Raw genomic sequence first — 16,725 nt, forward strand, 5'->3', positions numbered from 1 at the left:
GTTTAAAGGCATCAACTCTGCTTGCACTTTGGGCTTGGTTGACTTTATTTTTCATAGGATCTTCAAAATCTCGGTAAATTGTCGGTTTTGGTCTATTAGATATTGCAGTTATCTCCAATTGTTCTTGCATTCTGATTGCTGTCTAAATTGGAGCTCTGATGAAAAGTGCTCCAATTTTAACTGAAATTATGTCGCCTTAAATGCTCGAAAAAAAAAATTTCCAAATTTTACTTGAGGTTGTCAATTTTTCAAACACCGTTAAATCTGTTACATTTTTTTTGTAGACAGTAAATTTCTTGTTGATATTGCAGTTTTTTTGTCATCAGACAGTGTAATACGGGGGAATCTAAGCGTAAGAGTGTGCAAATCTATGCGTAAGTTCAAGAGTGAGGACTTATCTCGTCAAAAAAATATGATTGAAAGTTGAGGTTGAACAGGGGACTTGGTCCGAAGAGATCACTGTTGGCAAAAAGCAAACTATTTTTAATAAAACGCAGTCAAAAGATTTGGCATAAAAATTGTTTCGTTAAATAAAAAACAGTACAATTTTCGGTGATAATTTCGCTGAAAAAGAATTCTGATTAAGGGGCAACAATTTAAAGTCTAACACAAAACACATAAAATCCACGAACTATTAGCTTAGACTTTTTTTGATATTCTATGATAAAATTTTCTGTTGTTATCATTTAACCAATAGTCTTATTGTATATCATTTGTTTCATCATCTTCTATTTGACCAGTATAATATTATACTACAAGAATTAAATTAAACATCAATTTTATGTATTTGAAACAATAATCCAATAGAAATGGAAAAAGTTTCTTTGAAGACAAAACTGAAGGTCCTTAGAAAATTTTTTTTCTGTATCTCAATGTTTTTTCATGTGTTGCAGCAAATGAAATCATGCTGGCGATACCTGTAACATATATAAAATCAAAATTTTTGATATATTTAACAGCAAATCACAATTATCACCCCATCAAATTAATAATTACAAAAATAAAAAAAATGTATTGCAAACAGTGACTTTTTTTCTGAAAACTTTTTTGGCCTGGTTTCAAGTGAGACATGATGGCAGGTTCTGAGCTGATGAATCCTAACCTTTTGACATTTGCTCTTTATACTGCCATAATGTGCTGTTGTTGTAGTCTGATAGGGAGTTCAGAAAAACCATTGTCTATCAACAAGAAGCAATCACTTGTCCTCGTTCGGAGAAATTAATGTTTACTATTGTTTGTTCTGTATATCCAACGTTCTACGACTGGACAGTTAAAAGTGGCAGCAAAATTATATGAGCTGAACAAATAAATAAGGCACAGTTACAATTGCAAAAAAAAATGTGTGAATTTTTGCAGCTTCCCTAAAAACAATAGCGTGTTTTAAATTCATGAACACCATTTTTAATGACAAAAAATCAAAAATGTTTAATGTCTCTCCCCAAAACTAGTTGAATATTGGCTCTGGTGCCTTGCCAGCACTACGTCTTCATTAAGCAAATATTTCATAATCTATCATAAAATTCAAAATATTACCCGCAAACAAAACAACAGAAAAAAATGTGAGAAAATTGAAAAGAGAGAAAAATCTTGAAAACAAAGACTAATGGTGAAAGAAGATACTTGACAACCAGTTATTTCTGCGCTTTTTAAGCTGGTGGTCCAGCTCCATCAGTGCACGCAAATACAGAACTTTTTAGCCTCAGCATCAAAAATTATTTGTTCATTGTTTATTTTTTAAGATTGTTGATAAATTTAGGCTTTGCAACATCAATAGTGGCACAATCTTTCTGACCGCTTAAAAACATACACATTACAGTATTTTTTGTTGTAACTGGATTCACAAAGTCTACTGGCCGTGATTTCGAAACTTGCATCATCCTAAAATGTCCGCACATCAATTGAGAGATTTGCAGATAAAGGGAGAAATTCCTTGTGTCTCATTTGGGTTTATTCTACTTTCCCACGAGGCAGGACATGGGCTGCAGTGAAATTTTCATTGAATGCCCATTGTGATGGCATCTATACAGGTTCACAATCATAGCCAATAGCATTGCAATCACGAAAATCTTGATATCAGATACCATGTTTTTTCCCTTTTTTTATTTCACGATTCCGGCACTTTTGATGGTGGGCTGGATTCTATATTACATTCAGTAAGACCTCATCGTAGCTCTCAACATTCGTTAAACATGTCCTCAAAAAATTTTTGCACAAGCCATGCTGTGAAGGATTTGTAAACCGTTTGAGGTATATGGCATGAAATGCTCGCTTTTTAAACAAAAACATCTGTTGTCTTAGTGATCTCCACAAATTTCTATTTTGCATAATTAGAGCCAGAACAATACTTAATACACTACAACCATCAACTATTTCCACATCACCATGAACGGAAAAATGTTCTTTGGTAAAAACATGACACCTTTCAAGATGATTGCCAAAAGCAGGACCATAATTTTTTCACAGAGTCACAAAATATTGTCAGGTTATCAAGAGAGCCGCAAGAATTAGTTTCGTCCGCATTCCACTTTCGTACTGTGAAGCAATCGTCAAGATATACAATTCAGGGGATAATTGCAATCCCATACACGAAGTTCACCTTGAGTTGTACCTTCCTGAGAGTGTTGTTGGCTAAATAACAAATTTCATAGTACACAGTTTGCAATAAGTATGGAATGAGAGATGAAAAAGCATAATTTCTCCATATTTTTTAAAACGGAAAACGGTTGAGACTCCTCAAAGCATTTTTTGTGTCAACAGAGAAAATGGCTTCCGAATCTGTCTTATTCAATCACTCTCTTTCGACATACATAGTTGTTGGTTGCCATCTAGAATCTTATTGTTTGGTTTAACACAAAGTAAAATCGTTTTCCCATAACTCTTCCGAGATTTCCCCCAGATCCTATCGGTCGAACAATGGGGCATTTATCAAGAGCTCAATTTTCTCAATCATTTTTCATCACTCCTTTTAAACTGAAAATCATGTTCATCTATGTTCAACTATGTTCAGCTTTTGTCTTTTTTAATGTTCATTTTTGTAAATAAAAATTTCACTGAAATTAATAAAAGGCGATAGAATTACATTGAAATAACTTTACAATTAAAAAAAACAAGCTCCCAAAAATTATCGACCACTCTACTTTTGTCCTCCCCACTAAAACTGATGTTTTCAGGTTGACGATGTTGGTTTTTGGGAAAGGCAATTTTTTTCGCTCAATAACAACAGCAACGACAAAAAAGCTCAAAAAATGAGTATGAAATTAGCACTATTAACATTGAAAGACTGAAGCTATGGAATCTAAGTGTAGAAAAAAATTATATTTGAAAACCAATCCATAGCATAAATTTTGCTCTTTTTCTACACTGTTTTTATTAGGAATAAACAAATCGAGTATCACGCCACAAAAAAAAACAAAATTCTACACACTATCAAGAATTTGATCTTTGCAGTAATTTACCAACAACTTTTGAAAAAACGGTTGCTAGTTTTGAAATCTCTGAACTCATTTGGTTGTCATATTTCTTTTTTGATAGGGCACCGAGAAAAGATTCCTCAAAAATAGAAATTGATCTGTGGTCATGGAAAACAATTTTTTTGATATTTTCATTAGAAAACTTTTTTGGACGTGCTAAAATCAAAGCCGGAGAGAATGAATTTTATGCCCTACAGATATGCGTTCTGAGGCGCAAAATTAGGAACTGCTCAATTGTCTGTTCCTCAATCCGAATCACCTGTTTTTGTTCTGAATTTTCGCGAGGAATTGCAACTCGAATACAAGAAGGCTTTTTAGGACCCCATTTCAACTGTTTTTCTAAAGAAGTAATCATAGGTTTTTAATGTGCTGGGTTTGTAGAGCCGAAAATTTCAGGTGTCAAAAGAATTGTGTCATTTTAGTCATTGTGCCATTTTTAAACGTCCGATTTTATGTGACTCAGAAAACTGAGACAGCTATCAATCGTTCGTCCTAATCATTTAAAGCTCTCAATCGTTAGTCACAATCTTTATTCCTCATTTTTTGATTACTTTGCAAAATACATTAAGTCCAGGGATTTGTTTTTTATTATTATTTTGCTTGCTCTAACAAACGAACTGTTTTTGAAGAATTAAAATTTAATTGTTGTTCCCCTGAGTAGTTGGCTTATTGCAGAGTGATTGTGTAGATATTAAGTGAGCAAGAGTCATCCCAATACTGTTCATTTGCGTATGTTTTGACAACTTTCGACCAGTAGGAGAAATTGAATCTAATTCTACACGCTGAACTTTTTTTTATTTGTCTATAAGAACAACATAACATATGGAGTTAAAACTATGTAGAGTTCCAAATGGAGGATTGGAGAAAATTTTTTGGAGTCCATACTTTCAAGATTTGATGCAATGAAAAAAAATCAGAAATCAGTTGTGGAAACGCTTTTTCGAATACCAAATTAGAATGAGTCTACAAGTTTAAAATTTGGTAGTTCGTTGTTGCGTAATCCATTGGTCAATGGAGTATGGAAATTTATACTGTTTAATAATTTAGTTAGGAACGCAGGAAAGATGTAGTAAAATGACCGTTCGGACATCTTCTCTAGCCCATTTAGGAACCTTGACAAATATCTAAACGCTAGGTGAAATTCAACTTCATACACACAACACGCATTCCTTTTTGCGTAGCAAATAGAAAATTGAACGGTTCATTCTTTTTGTTTAGCAAATTTTTTGCTTATCTTTTTCTCAATTTTTATCTCCAAAAATTACCAAGATTAAAAAATGTAATTTTAGGAAAATCTGCTATATCAAAGTCGTTAGTTAGAACATCATTAAACAATTTTGCCATCGCTGTTAGAGTTGTGAAACTGTTTGGTTGCCCCCTGATTGAGTTAGTGCAATTTCAGTGTTTTTTACAGTGTCATTTCTTAAAGAGTTTTGAATGTGTTGGCTCTCTTAGTTTTATTATAATTGATAGAAATGGCTGCTTTTTGTTATAAGAATCACAGTTGTACACGGTTTTTCAGGTATGTGCATTTCTCTAAGTGCAATTTTCAGTGTTATTCTGTTTTACATTCCTCGTGAATCCATTCCATTTTCAGCATGTTTTTGGAGTTTGCAATTTCAAAAATGTGTTACAATTTGAGCGCGAGTTGTGAATGCGTTGCTATTATTTGATATGAATATTTTTAAAAATCAGAGAAAATCACCGCGCTAATAGTTGTAGGATATGACTCCACGTCACCGTTTAGCAGTAGGCTTGTCGGGAAATAGTCATCTGAGTCATTCTGTGTTGATTCAAGATATCCCGTGATACTACATTCAAGATGAATTTTGTTTTTGCATTGCAGTGTTTGGAAAATATATGAAAAATTTGCTAAGAGAAAAACCTTATCCAGAAGATATTTCATAAGAGAAATTATTCTTTTATATAACGTTGTTGGCAAGGTCTTGGTGTCTGCTGATCCAGTTTTGGTCACATAGCTGTAACGCACGCGCTGTTTTCAATATTAAATTGCATGGGATTGTTGCTGGTTATATTGAAACTCTGCATTCAAATCAATGACGTTTTGTTGTGTGCAGAACCTCCTTCAGTTTTGTATTAAAACCAAAAAATTGCTAATTGGGATGATTAACATTGACTATTTTTTTCTAAGTGCACATAGAGTTAATAATAAGCAGATTGATGTTGCTTTTAGTGTTAATTTAGGAGCACAATTGTAGAAAAACTTTTGCATGCTTTTATTGTTGCCTGTTTATTTTTTTAGCTCTGTTGTTTGCATTTTTTCCAGCAGACTGCCGAAGCCTTTTATTCACACTTTTAGTCAAATTGCTTGCCCTGAATTCTGCTGTTCAATGAGTCTCCGATTGACAACACAAAAAAGTTTAACATTTTATTAGAACACATCCAAAAATAAGCTATCGACTAAAAAAGACTATAAAAGACGTAGGCATGTTTAGCAAGCGTATGCAAATTTTTATTAATGGGAACTAATGACAAAAATACGAAAAGAACATGAAAAACAGGTAAAACTGAAAAAATCACAAAAAATTACGAAAACGCAAAGCATGAAATTCATAGACCTCTAAAAAACCATTAACAGTTGATCGTCAATTTATATCAGTTGAAATCGTAGGACCTGTCATTACAAAGTGAGTGAGACCTGTCATTAATGAGAATTAACGATAAAAGAACAAAAAAGCGAAAAATGCAGTGTCAATGACGTTAATGACGTAATTATTTAGACCAAAAAAACCTCGCAAATACAAAGTCAAAATGGAAAAGCTGAACAAAGTTTTAGAAGATCCTCACTTCAAAGCTGTCACCAAAAACATTATATGGTTTCACGTATGCCTCATATAACCATCAACGAGACCTATCATTAAAGACACTAAGTGATCAAATTAAAAAATTCAAATAAAAGGTCAAAACTCGGTATTGAAACACATTGTGTCAAAATTATAAAAATCAATTGCTGCCCTCTGATTGATTGTGAAGCCGCAATGAGACTAATAACAGCCTTGCTATCACTTGGCAGCTGTCAAAAGCACGATCTTTTAGCAAATATGAACATAATTCGACGACTATTTTATAAAACAGACCAAAATTTACGCTAAAAATAAAAAAACTACAATTTCAAATGTTCTCAAAACCTTCAAACATAGATAGCTCTTCGAAGAAAACAAAACTCAAAAACCTCTCCGTTTTAAATTTTCTACGCTTGACAAACTTTCTAAACATACCACTGAAATATGTAGGATAAATATAGCGATCGGCCAAAGACTTTCTAGCACTACTTTCTAACACGACTTTCTAACACGACAAGTTGAAATCCTGAAAATTTCATTCAAATTTTCTAAACAAAACCAGTATCTCAGAACCCTTTTTGCTCAACAAAAGTTGTTTTCAAGCAACTTTGTTTTTTAGAAGATCGATTTCAGTAGCTCAAAAAAGTCATCTTCCAAAGAAATGTGTTAACCCCAGAGATATGATCTAGCTATTTGATATCCAACTAATTGGGTTATTTTTTCTGAAAGGCAAATACGTTATCAAAACTGTATCAAACCGTATTTTCCACCCTTTTAGGTACATGCTATCTCAACATAATATGGTGCATTCAATTTCCATGCTACTGGGCTACTCATCAAATCAATACTTTAGTAATGCATGTACAACTAATTTCAGAATACCTGAAATTGTGCTGAACAAATCTGTTTTCCGTTACATCAAAACAATTCAACTCTAAATAGTATAGAAAACGACGACGTTATCTCAATCACAGTTTGAACAATTTAGTATTTCACAAAATATTTGATTTCAAGCCAACAAGAAAGTTTTGATTAAATTAATCGAACAATTCTTCGACGACTTAACCCGGGTCGATTTCGAATGGTTAACTTGTAAGAACTTGCAAGTTTCTTGCAAGTTCTTACAAGGCGATGCATCGCCTTGCAAGTTTTTCTTCCAAAAACTTGCAAGTTCTTACAAGTTAACCATTCGACTTACAAGTTACTTACAAGTTAACCATTCGACTTGCAAGGCTCTTACAAGTTAACCATTCGACTTACAAGTTACTTACAAGTTAACCATTCGACTTACAAGGCTCTTACAAGATAAACCTTCAACTAGTGAATGGTTATCTTGTAAGAACTTGCAAGTTTCTTGCAAGTTCTTACAAGGCGATGCATCGCCTTGCAAGTTTTTCTGCCAGAAACTTGCAAGTTCTTACAAGATAACCATTCTGCCTATGCTGTAAGAAAAAAAGTTAAAACGTCGCAAGATATGAATGTACACATATTCTGCGCATCGACAAAAGAACAAAAAAATCATCAAAATTATTAATCTAAAGCATCAGAAAAGGTGTTCTTCATCTTCTTTTTCTCATTTCCTTTTTCAATTTTCTTGATTTTTTTTTCAAATTTCTTGATTTTCTTGGGTTTTTCTCTCTGTTTTCTTGGGTTGAATGAAGATGGGTTGCCAATGGGCTGACGATGGGTTGCCAATGGGCTGACGATGGGTTGCCAATGGGTTGTCGATGGGTTGAAGTCCTGGCTATAACAAAGAGAAATTTTTCATACGTACACACACAACATGTGCACACACACACACACGCACACACACACACACACACCACCAACAACACACACACCACAAACACGCACCAAACACACACACACCACGCACACACACACACACCACACAAACACACACGCACACAGACACACACACACGCGCACACACACACACGCACGCAAACATGCACGCACGCACACACACATACACACACACACACACACACACACACACACACACACCACACACACACACCACGCACACACACCACGTACACACACACGCCACACACACACACGTACACAGACACACATATGCACACACACACACACACACACACACACACGCACACACACACCCAACACACACACTTTTCATTGCACTTCTTTCTTTCTACAAAGAGAACCCATCATGCGCTGTAATTCTGTTTGTCAGGAACAGCCAATTTGCTATTGGTAGCAGAAATCCAGTTGTGCATTTCTGAATCACTTCATCGGTAAAAATAAAACGACTACCAATTTTTCTCTTTTTTTTCTGCTAAATTCGAAGTTACAGGAAAATTGGGACCCCCAGATAAAAATAACGCTAAACTCAACACCATCAGAATAATTTTAGCCTTGGGAGAGGTATATCACTGATTGAGAATTAAACATATCAACCATAAAATTAAAACGTCGAAAGTACAGAGAAAAAAATCAAGTGTTAATTTTTAAGAGTTTTCTCACAAAATGGCCGAAAACCACAATAATTTTTTTTGATCGATTTAACGATGCGCAAAAGCTTTTACTGTTGACTGAGTGTTCTTGCCAACTTCACAAAAAACATTATAGTCAGAAATTTTGCACAGTGAAAATGTGTTGGAATTTTTGTCTCTAGTACAGGTTAAGAGGAGTATTTTTTCGTCAAATGAACATTAATTCAAGAAATTTTGATATAACTGCCAAGAATCCAATATGAAATTAATCATAAATTTGGTTTTCAGTGTGTTTTTCAGTTTGGACTGAAACTTACAAGTTAACCATTCGACTTGCAAGTTCTTACAAGTTAATCATTCGACTTGCAAGTTCTTACAAGTTAACCATTCGACTTGCAAGTTCTTACAAGTTAACCATTTTTTGCAAGAAACTTGCAAGTTCTTACAAGATAACCATTCGGTCTCGACCCGGGAAAGTTCTCTTAAAACTTCTGACATCTCAAATTCTAATAAACTGCAAGTAAGAGTAATGTGTATATGGTGGCCTCCGGCTCATCGAGCCATTGCGGCATATGCTCAAATTTACTAATTTTTTAAATTTCTTAAAATTAAGCTAATTTTACTAATATTTTCATAAATTTAAAAATTCTTGCTATTTTACTCTAAAAACAAAAAATAAGAAAATAAATTTATATATGTATATATTCTCTCTAAATATTATAAAAAAAATCTAATTCATTAATATAACCTAATTCATTTGAAGAATCTATTTCATTCATAGAACCTAAACTCACCATTACTTTCTTTAATACCTTTATCATCAAATGGATCTATAGCTATTTTATATTGTTCTTTTGTTTCTAAATTATGCCTTTTGCTATCAATAGTATAATTAGTTACATATTTACTTTTACCTTCATATATAGCATTAGTATAATCTTCTAAATTAATTTGGTTTCTAATAGTAGCCTTAGTTATTCCTTTTAACTTTTTCTCTTCTTCTCGTTTAACAGTATTGTAACAATATGCTTTAGCTTTAAGGAAACAAGCTTCCATAATAGTATCATTAGGTATTTCATCTTTCATCTTACCTAATTCATTATTATGCAATATATCTTTTATCTTATTCATTTCTTTTTCTATAGTACTATCCAATGGAACATTTATGTTTATAAATATACTATCAGTATCTGTGTAATGATAACTACAATCTAACTCTTTCTCAAAGTAATCATATATGGCTTTATACATGAATAGTTTAGCTTTTTCTAATATAACAAATCCAATATAATTAAACTTATCTAATTTAACATTACCTCTTGTTTTATGTACAGCTACTAGATCATCATCAAACTCTACAGCATATTTAAAACTAATATTTTCTACTAATTTAATATATCTATCTACATCATTAACTAACTCTACATCTTGTCTGTTATATACATTTTCTATTGTTTTTCCATAAAAGGCATTATTCATTAGTTTAAAGAATACATCTCCAAATTTATCACCCTTAGCTTTAGCTTCTTTTCTTTTCTGAATATTGAACTCTATATAAGGTTTTAACCATTCACTCTTATTATATTCTTATTTTTGTTTAATTGTAATATCTTCCAATTTTAAACCATGATCTAAATACCAATCTAACATCTCTCCATCTATTACATAGTTTTCTTTATCTGTTAACTTTAGCATTAACTTCTCATTAGGTTTATATCCTTTCTTTTTATTTTCATTTTGATAATCTGTAAACTGATCAATGTTTGGTTTTGTCTTTTCAGGAAAGAATGGATATTTCTTTGTTTTCTGTCTCAACTCATCATTATACTTTATATCAATTGTATAGATGTATCCAGTATTAGAGCTAGATTTAGTGTATGCCAGATCTTCACATACTCTGATCTCACCAGTAGGTAAAGGTTGTACCATAGCAGAAGCATACAATGAGTTGAAGTCTAAATACTTTAAATAATTCTCTGTCCCTGTATACTCAGGATCTATTTCTTTATTTTTACATTTTACATGACAATTACCTAATACTGAAGCTAACCCACCTCTTATACCGTGTTGTATTGTATCATAAATATTAACTGTATTTTCTTTATAATACTTAAGCCAAACAATAGTATATTTCAACCCACACAACCAGGTTAACCCAGGAGTAGAATAAGTGTAACATGGATCTATTTCATAATATTCTAAACACATAGCTCTAAATTTCTCAAATACATCAACTGATAACAATACATCTGTTTTAAGATATAACATCATATAATCCTTTATTGTCTCACATTTAGTATCTTTCCCACAATCAATTGCTTGCTTATATTCTTTATCTGTAATATCACATTGTTTCAACTTAGAATAGAATGCTTCTTTAGGTGGTAGTGCTGTTTCATGTAGTTTATCTATACTATCAAACCATTCATATGGGAATATACCTTTACGTCTTTCTAACCCACATTTATTTAATGTTATACATTCTTCATTACTCAATGTCTTACTTATGGCATCTAAGCTAAGTGGATGGAAGAACCTATACATATCTAATGCTTTAGCATAACCCATATCAATACTAATATAATTCTCATCAGTTTTAGTTAATACTTTAATTCTGGTCTTCTTTGCTAGTTTAGTTATAAATAGGTGATTATCATAATTAGAAGAATTAAATGCATACATTGGTACAAAATTATTCTTAGCTTGGAGGTTACATTTATTGTGAGCATATCCTCTAAATTTACCATTTAGATGATCATGATCTCTAACAACGTCTTCACCCATTTCCTCATTACAATAATAACATCTACTATATAACGGAGTAATAGTATCTTCTTTCATTGGAATATTCATACTAAATATATCTTTAAATAATTTATTATAATAATCTACTCTTTCTACAAACCAATCAACTACTTTTTCTCCACAATAACATTCATACTTATCTTCTAAAATATCAGGATAGTCACTTCTTAAATATAATCCACAAGCAATAGGTAAGTGTTTCCCATCTTTTATTATACATTCAAAATCGTAATACATAGCAAATGGTACTCTGTTTTTATAATGGAACTTATCAAACTTTAGATATTCATCTTTATGGAATGTTCTTCTTCCAGTATTATTACACCTCTCTAAATGTTTATTTAATGCATCTTCTGTTCTAAATGATACACAACATTTTAGACATGGATAACATTTATGTTTAGTTGATTTTCTTAATAAGAATGATACATCTTTACATAGGAAGTAATGATTATCCCAATATAATATATTACATCCTTTAGAATCATTATGATTAATTAATACAGGATTAATAGTTTTATTTTTATTTAGATTGAATACATTAAATAATACTTTATCTTTATTTAGTTCTTGTATTTTCTTTAAGTGATAATAATCATATGGAGGTGTAATCCCATTTGGTAATTTTATCTCATTAATATATTCTGGTTTATTATAATTACTAACTCTATATTGATTGTCTTTAGCAGGATGTAGATAAGCAATTAAACACCATAATAAACATTTGTTATCAGTATTCTTTATATTAAGTATATATCTACATGTGAATGGTAACTCAGTAGTACATCCACCAGTGGGATAAAACCTGTGTATATACATAGTTCTTTTGATAAATCTTTGCATACTCCATCCAGATTGATTCATCTCTTGTTCTTGCATTCTAGTCTCTAGTTCACTATTCAACATATCCAAATCATTAGGACCGTTAAATTGTCTAGTCATTAGTCTAAATGTGAATTCGTTTTCTTCTATTTGATTAGTAAAGCTACTTCGTAGATCATCTGTAGGTTTAGTATACTTAACTACATCAAAGGTGTTAAACTTAATATATGGATGTATATTATGCAATGACTCTAGTATGTTCAAGAATTTAGGATCTTCATGATCACTACTCGTTATTATTATTTGATTATGCTTCATGTTATGATCTAATCCTAATTCATTTACTTTCTCTCTCCACCTTCCATCAGTAAGCTTTTTCTGTTTAACCTTTTCTTTATGATGATCTGATTCATTGTGTTCATTTTTATTACCATATCTAGTATTACATATACCACAATAACCTGAACTGTCTCTATCATTATTAGCAAAGCTACTTCGTAGATCATTATCTTTAGTTATTCCCGCAACATTATTCAGATGCATCTTTGTTTTAAAATGTTGTTCCACACTATATTGACTTAGACTAGTCTTGCATGTTATACAATTAAACTTATCTCCATTCTTTATTATCTCTCCATCATTTAGTCTGACATTATTCTTATGTTTTAACGTTGTCACATGATTATTATAAGCAGTATTATTATCTAGATACATGTCACAACTATCACAATACTTTATTCCCCCTAGTTCAGAATTGGTGTAACCACTTCGTGTATACTGTTCATTTATCTTTTGCTCTATATCTTCATTAGTAAGTTTTATTCCATCCTCATTAGCACTCTCAATAATTTTATTTCTATTGTATAATCGTGAATTCTTTTTATGTTTAAGTGATTGAATGTGTCTATTATAATTCTTTTGAGTTAACTCTTCATTACATTCTTCACATCGGTGAAACCGCTTCGCGGATTTAAACTTATTTGTTTTAGGCTTTTGGACATAGACAAAATCATCAGATGAATCTCTATCTGAATCTCTATCTGAATCTTTAGATTGATCAATGAACGAACTTTGTTCGTGGTTTACCAAACTGTTTCGCAGATCAGTGAAACTGCTTCGCAGATCTAAATCTGGATGATATTTAGCCTCAGCCTCAAGCATTAGATTTTTCATATCCTCACTCCTTTGTTTTGTTTTAGCAACCTGTTTATCATGCAACTCTTTTACTTCTTCATTTACCTGATTAAACCTTCTGATTGCTTCTAAACCTTTTTCTGCTTCCCTTTTTTGTCTTTCCTTATCAGTGAAACTGCTTCGTAGATCTTCCCTTGGTTTGTTTTTGTTTTTTAACATTTGGATAGCTGTACTACTATCACTAGATTGAGTTTGTCCACCCCCAAATTGGACTTGTCCATGAGATTGGGCTCGCTCACTTACAGATTCGACTTGCTCACTAGTGGAATGAATGTAACCGGTATAATCTTGTTGATTCATTTTTATATACCAAATTTTGAAATAATATTATTTATATATCTTTCCAATACTATAAAAATGATTAGCATCAAATGTGATAAATGTAAAAATAAGGCATGGTGTTGGTGTTGCGACGATTGTCAGAGTAAACCATTCCAATGTTATATATGTAATGAAATCATAACTTATAGAGAGAGACATGATCATTTGAGTAAGCATCATAATGATCCTAATCAATATTTAGTATGCAGAATGTGTAAAGTAAATAAGCACATCTCTCAGTATAGATTTAAACATTTCTATTGTAGGTTGTGCATATATCTCCATAGATATAGGTTTCATCATACAAAAGAAAGATTCTTAGAACATGCAAAGAAATATAATATCAACGAAGTGGTTCAACGGAGTTGTTTGGTTAACCACGAGCTTCACTCGTTTGCAAATTCACCAATCAGCGTAGCTGGTTCCCAGATTGAAGTAAAGCTATAACTAATTATAATAATTTTATTAAAGAATTAACAATTAATGATGATAGAAAGTTTATTGAAGCCGCTATTAGATTATGTAATGCATTGTGATAATTATTTTTATAAAAATGACTAAACTAGAAACACTCATAGAATTAAATAATCTAGAAAAACAAAACAGAAAGAATAGATTAGAAGATAAATTAAAACAACAAGAATATTATGGTGAAATAGAAGAGTTATTTGATCCTTTAACTAAAACAATAAATGCAAACAATGAAACATGGCTAGCTCATAATGAACAAACATTAAGAGCAATAGATTGGCAAAATCAAGAGTTAGATAAACAAACTAAGATGATCGAACAAGCTGGTTTTCAGATAGGAGAAACCGCTTCTCAGATGGGTGAAACCGCTTCACGGATCCAGGAAGCTGGTTCCCAGATGGGTGAAACCGCTTCACGGATCAATGAAAACACTTCTAAGATTAATGAAACGTTAAAGGGGACCACAGAGGAAACTCAAGAAATAGCACCAGTTTTTGTTGATACAAAGATAGCCAAGAATCTTCATAAAATGGGTACTCAAACTAATCCTCAATTAAAATTAAATCTTGTAGATTTGCCTACCAGAAGATACAAAATGAATGGTGTTGATATAACCCTAGAGCAGGGTGCATTTTTAGTTAGGGATAATATATACGAATTCTCAGAAGGATTTATTGAATTTCTCACTAACCCAAATGTAACATATAACGATGACATCGAAGAAGATGAAAACAAAATTAAAAGGTTTTTAAAGGATATTAGATATGATTTTGGAAAAGGGGATAAGAAAAGCGCTAGATATAGAACAATAAAACGTATAATGGAAGTAAGAGATGATATATTTGGCAGAGGGTTAGATACCAACCAGCAAAGTTGTCACCACTACGTGGATCAGGGAACCTGCTTTGCAGATCCAAATAATTTAGTACAAAGATTAGAATTATTAATACTAGAAACAAAAGCTGGTCATGACGGATTATATGATGAAATGCTAGATATATCTAAGCAACTATTATCTATGAATATTATTAATCAAGAACAACTAGATAATTTTGTTTTTAACTATGGTAAATAAAGGGTAAACCTGACTACACGCATAATGATGGATAAACAACAACAACAACAACTCCTAGCTAAAGAAGTATTCAACCCCCAAATAACAAAGTTTAGACGAGAAAGAATAATACCATTATATAAAGATGAAACATGGTCAGCTGATTTAATTGATAAGTCATCTTTAAGTAAATACAATAATAATTATAAGTTTATATTAACAGTTATAGATATATTCACGAAATATGCATGGGCTATTCCATTAAAGAATAAATCTGGTTTATCTATAACTAATGGCTTTAAATTAATATTAGGCGAAAATCCACAAGGTGGCTCTGAAAGTCGAAAACCAGAAAAGTTATGGGTAGATAGAGGTAGTGAGTTTTACAATAAAACATTTAAATCTTTACTTAAAGAACATGAAACAGAACTATATTCTACTTATAGTGATTTAAAGGCTGTATTCATAGAGAGATTCAATAGAACATTATTACACATAATAAATAAACCAATGTTCATCAATGGTGATGGTAATTGGGTGAATATATTAAATGATGCAGTCTTAACATATAACAATAACATCCATTCAACAATTAATATGACACCTGTTGATGCTTCTAATAATCCTGATAAGGTTAAATACACTTTTAATTTTAAGAATATTAAGCCAAAATTTAAAGTTGGTGATTATGTTAGAAACGCAGATAAACGTAATATCTTCTCTAAAGGTTACACTTCTAATTGGAATAGAGAACTATTTAAAGTTAATGAAGTTCTAAAAACACAACCACCAACATATAAAATAGAAGATATTAATGGAGAGATAATAGAAGGTAAATATTACGAACAGGAATTATTAAAATCCGAGTTTGACTTTGAATCTAATAATAAAGTTTTAGAATCATTAAATATAGATATTTCTTAATATAAATAATGACAAGAAATAGATTCAATCAAGCTAAACATAAATCAACATCAACAAACAACTTAACACTAAGTAAGGCTCGTGGGTTATTCCTAGAAGATAATGATAATATTGATATGAAGGATACCTATAAAATTACAAATGTTCATCCTCCAATAGATGAAAAGGATGTTGTTAATAAAGAGTATTGTGACAATAACTTAATATCCTCTTCTAATAAAATTGATATTTTAAGTAGAAACATAACTGAACTAAGAAAAGGTGAATTTGATAAAGTTACAACTAAAATATTACAGCTAAATGAAATACAAGTTAATGAAAATTTAATTAAAGAATTCATTAAATCGGCAAATGAAGTCACAAATGTTGTTAACTTTTGTAATAAAGTTGCTGCTGATACT

The 16,725-nt window shown here is 31.6% G+C and overlaps 1 protein-coding gene and 1 long non-coding RNA gene across 2 annotated transcripts in view; one reads left to right on the top strand and one right to left on the bottom strand.

Moving 5' to 3' along the window:
• Positions 1-1,855: 1,855 nt before the first annotated feature.
• LOC142358578 (uncharacterized) overlaps positions 1,856-16,725 on the bottom strand; it is a 28,631-nt gene continuing 13,761 nt past the window's right edge. The window contains exons 2-3 of the long non-coding RNA XR_012761835.1: positions 2,420-2,628; positions 1,856-2,066 (exon numbers count right to left, since the gene is read on the bottom strand). This is a non-coding gene — a long non-coding RNA (uncharacterized LOC142358578). The remainder of the gene's footprint in view (positions 2,067-2,419; positions 2,629-16,725) is intronic.
• LOC142358577 (uncharacterized) overlaps positions 9,237-16,725 on the top strand; it is a 124,352-nt gene continuing 116,863 nt past the window's right edge. The window contains exon 1 of the mRNA XM_075409997.1: positions 9,237-9,253. The gene's annotated coding sequence lies outside the window, so the exon portion shown is untranslated. The remainder of the gene's footprint in view (positions 9,254-16,725) is intronic.

The sequence above is a fragment of the Convolutriloba macropyga genome, chromosome 2 (genome assembly GCF_964194025.1).
Source record: "Convolutriloba macropyga chromosome 2, txConMacr16.3, whole genome shotgun sequence".
Classification (NCBI taxonomy): Eukaryota; Metazoa; Xenacoelomorpha; order Acoela; family Convolutidae; genus Convolutriloba; species Convolutriloba macropyga.